This window comes from Xenopus laevis, chromosome 1L (assembly GCF_017654675.1).
Source record: "Xenopus laevis strain J_2021 chromosome 1L, Xenopus_laevis_v10.1, whole genome shotgun sequence".
NCBI classification, from domain to species: domain Eukaryota; kingdom Metazoa; phylum Chordata; class Amphibia; order Anura; family Pipidae; genus Xenopus; species Xenopus laevis.
This window is the reverse complement of record NC_054371.1, coordinates 86925531-86931530: the sequence shown is the minus strand read 5'-3', so window position 1 is coordinate 86931530 and position 6000 is coordinate 86925531.

Sequence of the window (6000 nt, the reverse complement as noted above, 5' to 3'; positions counted from 1 at the left end):
TGCAGTGTACAGGAAATATTATAGAAAAGATAGGAAACACGAAGAATGAAAAAAAAAAATGTTTTTTTACCAATGTGTTGGAAAATAATAAATCACTTCGTTTATGATTCTTAAACAATATAATAAAATTATCCAAGCAAGAAAGATACATTTTATCTCATTTCCCTGCTCTCTATCGGACTAAGCAAGTTTACTACAGGACACATTAATAATAAAATATATTATACTCCCTTCATCTGAACATATTCAACAGGACTTTTTTGCCTGTCCATCAGACACCAATAATCTACCTTCCTAAATCTCTTCTCTCTGCTTTTTTGATCTTGATACAGACGTCAGAATTTTCTCAGCCTCTCCTTTCTTATCCACCTACAACTTGATCCCATGCCCTTACCACTTTCCCTTTTTAATAAAACAGGCCTATGTCGAGACCATTCTTAAAAAAGGTAAACTGGACCCACCTGTCTACCTAACATCTGCTCTGTCTCTCTTTTATTGCTTACCACTAGATTTCTGTAACATCTTGTATTTTCTTGTATTACTAACTTTCTTTGCACCCATAATATGCTAGATCCTATCCAGTCAGGTGTTTGACCTGTGCACTCCACTGAGACTGCCTTATTTAGAGATGCAAATGATCTCCAGAATGCCAGCGTTCTCTGAAGAAGATCAAGATCTTGAGGTAGATTTTCAGGATAAGGATCCTCCAATAAGATATGAGAATTTGCAAGCAGATGTTCCCAAGACTTTTTTTAAAGTTTAAAGGGGTTGTTCACCTTCCAAACACTTTTTTCAATTTAGTTGTTTTTAGATTGTTCCCCAGAAATAAAGACTTTTTTTAAATTACTTTCCATTAATTATTTTTTTACTGTTTTTCCAAAATCTAAATTTAAAGTTTAATGTCCCTGTCTCTGGTGTTTGAGTCTGGCAGCTCAGTAATTCAGGTGCAGACTCTAAACTGTTACAATTTTGCAACATTGAGTTGATACATTTCTCAGCAGCATTTCTGGAATATTAGCAACTATTGTATCAATTCTAACAGCTGCCTGTAATGAAACCCAGAGATTCTGCTCAGCAGGGTCAAAGATAAGAAATGTATAAACTAAATGTATCCATTTAGAACAGTTTACAGGATCGGCGACCCCCCCCCTCCCAGAGCTGCTTCAGAAGGAGAGAAATTACACTTTAGACTTCAATATTAGAAAAACCGTCACACATAGAAAATAGAAAGTCATTGGAAAAATCACTATCTGAAACCAACTAGTTGTTGGTTAGAAGGTAAACAACCCCTTTAAGCCTATTTTCAGGAGTTTGATCTGCCTTGATCAATGATCAGTGGATTCTAGAGGTGATTCTCAAAGGAATGCTCTCTGGAGTTTTATCAGATATTCAAAAGAGATTTTGTTCTGTGACAGGTGCCATTCAGTCAGGAAATAATACAGACATTAAGATAGCATTGGCAATGAAGATCAAAGGCACTTATGTGAATATTTTGATGGACAACAAGACTTCAGTGATGTATGTAGCAAAGCACTGAAGATCACCAAGTCTGGTTCTGTTAAGAGAAACAGAGGTAATAAAGTTAATGGGCAGAAAGGTACCTGAAGGGCATCACAGCAGTAACTCTGCCAGGCATGCAAAAGTTTCTGGCAGGCATAATGAGCAGGCAATTGAGCTAGACAAACACAAATGGCCTTATCAGAAAATGCAAAGTTATAAAAAAATGTTCTCAAGAGAATTATATACCCTATTCTCTGCACTCCTGAAACAATGTCAGATGATTAACTGACCTACCCCCATATGTAATAAAAGGCACTAAATTTGCCCAGTAGCAGTAACCTATAACAACCAATAAGGTGTTTGCTCTTAAACAAGTACTTCTACATGAGAACTAGTGATTAGTTAGTATGGGTTACTGCTCCTGGGCAAACTTAGTGCCTTTTATTATGTAACCCCCCTGGAGAAGAACTGACCTGCTACAGTATGCCAAGACTATACCATACTGCTTTCAGTTGCATTTACATTTATTAATGACTCCAAAACCATTTACATGTTTTAATAAATGTTTATTGGAAAGCATCTTAAAATTATAGTTTCAATCATTGTGCAAAAAACTATTTTCGTGCATAATCTGCAACTACAATACAATATAATACAATATAAGATGTACCCTACACATAAGCAGAGAATTGTTGTTAGCTGTCTTTTACAACTAGTTTAATCTATATTGACTTCAAAATTGTGACCCGCCAGGTCACAGATCAGATGTATGGGAGCCATGCTGCCAGTGGCAATGGCAGGCAGAATACCACTCAGACACTCCAAAAGCAAGGATTAATGAATGGTGCCATTTTTCAATGCCATAGACAGATCATTACACATACATCTTCATGGGAAGCCACAATTCACAACATTTTAACTGCTGCTTTTTTACCAAAGCACTGTAACATTAATAAAACCCTTGACACAAACAATTGTAGCAGACACGGAACTGTAAAACATATTCCTTAAAGGTTTGGTTCACCTTATGTTTCAGAATGGCCAATTCTAAGCAATTTCAATTTGTCTTTCTTTTTTATAGTTTTTTCTTCTGACCCTCTCCAGCTTTCAAATAGGTGTCACTGACCCCCATCTAAAAAAACAAATGCCCTGTAAAGCTACAGATTTATTGTTATTGCTACTTTTTTATTACAGTCTTTCTAGTCATGTCTCTCCCATTCATATTCCACTCTCAAATTCAAACCAGTGCATGGTTGCTAGGGTAATTTGGACCCTACCAACCAGATTGCTAAAACTGGAAACTAGAGAGCTGTTAAAATCTAAATAACTCAAAAACCACAAATAATAAATAAAAACGAATTTAAAATGATCTCAGAATTTCACTTTCTATATCATATTAAACATATTAAAGTCAAAGGTAGTGATCGCAAATTTATTTGCCAGGTGCGAATTTGTTGCAAATTTCCGCATTTCACCGCCGGCGAATTGTGAAAGTAAAAAACTAGAAAAAAAGAAGGGAGCAGAATAGAGAGCATGTGGTAAAAAAAAAAACATGGAAAAGAAAGTGAATGAAGAAAGATAGAAAAGTATTTTAGTGAGTGGGTGTACCAAGCCCTTTAAAAAAACTTTAAAGGAGAAACAAACCCTTAAAGGGATACTGTCATGGGAAAAAAACATTTTTTCCAAATGAATCAGTTAATAGTTCTGCTCCAGCAGAATTCTGCACTGAAATCCATTTCTCAAAAGAGCAAACAGATTTTTTTATATTCAATTTTGAAATCTGACATGGGGCTAGACATTTTGTCAATTTCCCAGCTGCCCCATGTCATGTGACTTGTGCCTGCACTTCAGGAGAGAAATGGTTTTTGGCAGGCTGCTGTTTTTCCTTCTCAATGTAACTGAATGTGTCCCAGTGGGACATGGGTTTTTACTATTGAGTGATGTTCTTAGATCTACCAGGCAGCTGTTATCTTATGTTAGGGAGCTGTTATCTGGTTACCTTCCCATTGTTCTGTTATTAAGCTGCTGGGTGGGAAAAGGGAGGGGGTGATATCACTCCAACTTGCAGTACAGCAGTAAAGAGTGATTGAAGTTTATCAGAGCACAAGTCACATGACATGGGGCAGCTGGGAAATTGACAAAATGTCTAGCCCCATGTCAGATTTCAAAATTGAATATAAAAAAATCTGTTTGCTCTTTTGAGAAATGGATTTCAGTGCAGAATTCTGCTGGAGCAGCACTATTAACTGATTCATTTTGAAAAAATTTTTTTTTCCCATGACAGTATCCCTTTAATAAAAAAAACCCTACCCCCCTACCTTACATAATCCCCCCCTTTCCACCCCCCGCCTAGCTGCTACCCTGGGCAAATGGCTCTAACTCTTTACTTACCCCTCCGTGCAGATTCTGTCCAGCGGAGTTCATGGCTGCCATCTTCTCTTCAGTAATCTTCGGAATGAGACAGGTGGAGCGGCACATGTGCAGTTGGAGCAATTTTCTGCTTCGCGAAAAACTACGCATGCAACGAAAATTGCAGAAGCGCTGGCCTTAATCCGAAGATTACCAAAGCGGCAGAACATGGTGCCCGTGAACTCCGCTGGACAGAATCTACACAGAGGGATAAGTAAATAGTTAGGGGCATTTGCCGAGGGTAGCAGCTAGGCTGGGGGGAGGGAAGGGGGTCTATGTAGGGTAGGGTTATATTTATTAAGGGTTTGTTTCTCCTTTAAGTCTAGTACATGCAAAATCTTAAGGTTTGGTACATATCAGCCATTAGACCCAGCAGTTAGACAAATTTAGCTACAGACACTGGTAACTACAGGTCTTCATCCAATGATTGTAAATATGCATTCATAATCATTATTTAGCAAATGGATTTAGCAGCATGTCCTATTGGAATATGCACTATTCCATGAAAGTTCCAATTGGTCCCCTATACATGGGCAGAATTGGGCACACTGCCCAGTAGCCCATGGGTAATTACTTCAGATAAAAAGGGAGTTTCTTGTTACTCTGTATATCATTGCATTATATCTAAATCACATTGGAGTCATGGGTTGGGGGGGGAGAATAAACTGTAGTTCCAATGTTCATAGACCACATAGAAACCCCCTATTACACAGAGCTGAGGCTGAACAACCTGAACAACTGAGCAACTTCTGTGTAGTTTGGACAGACAATTTAAAATGCATAATATCATCAGAATAAAACTGTTTTTACTGTAGTTTGAAAACAATGTGTAATTTTATGTGTGTTTAATTTTAAAAGTAATTTAATTCATGAAAAAAGTGTTTGGGGCATATTTATCAAAGTGTAAAGTTAGAGATCACCATTCCACCACTTTCACGTTCCACTTTAAAGTGGTTGTTCACATTTGAGTTAAGTTTTAGGGGGTTATTTACTAAAACTCAAATTTTTCTAGTCTAGGATTTAAAGGGGAAAATTCTAATTTTTAGAGAAAAAAAACTCATTTTTCGAGATTTATTATACCCCAAAGCTGCTAAAGGTCAGAATCTGAAAATACTCCATCTCAAACCTGCCGAGGTCATGTAATAGTCAATGGCAGTCCTTTTTACAATTTGAAAATATTGTGATTTGCGGTGGGTTTCGTATGGTAATCCAAAACATTTGGGGTTTTCAGGCTATAACCTGAAAAAATCAAGTGATTCTGGCGTCAAATCCGTCAAATTATCTCAAATAATGAGAAAAATTCGAGTTTTAGTAAAAAATCCCCTTAGTGTGAAGTAGAGTGATATTCTGAGACAATTTGAGTTGGTCTTCATTTGTTATTATTTGTGTTTTTTAATGATTTCATATTCATTTTTGCTCAGCAACTCTCCAGTTTGGAATTTCAGGGAGTAGTGCTGCCAAATGGCCTTTTAGCCCCTAGTAGGCCTCAAGTGTGTTAGAAAGGGGAATTATTTTACTAGATGTGCCAGAGGGGGTTGTTGAGTTTGGGAACCTGCCTAATTGCAATGCCTACCTGGCCAGAATGTACAGTACATTGTAACTGTGGCCACACTTTTTATTCCTTTATTTTAAGGACATATAAAATGACATATCTCAGCCCAAATGCTTGATTTTTCTGCAGAAGTCATTCAAGTCACCCTTTCCAGGCGAATTTTTGTGGCGTGGCGATGTAAGCGAAGCCGTCACTGGCGAATTTCCGGAGGTTAGTGAATTTTCCCCTTAGGGTGATGGCACATTGGTCACTTTGTAACCTTCTGAGAACTAAGCACTCAAAAATACCAGTTCATTGAGATCAATGCCAATCAACATGGGTAAAACATTTGAATTGTATAATTTAGCAAAATGGGTTTCTCCTGTATTCTTGAAGTTAAAATGTTTTACTTGTGATTGCCGTTCATCTCAGTAAAGTGGTATTTTTCGGCCCCTTTATTGCCCATATGAAATTGTGTTGCCTATGGGCAAACACACCATGTGCCATCACCCTTAAGGCATGGTTAGTTTTGATATGCATATAAAATTAACTCATCCTTT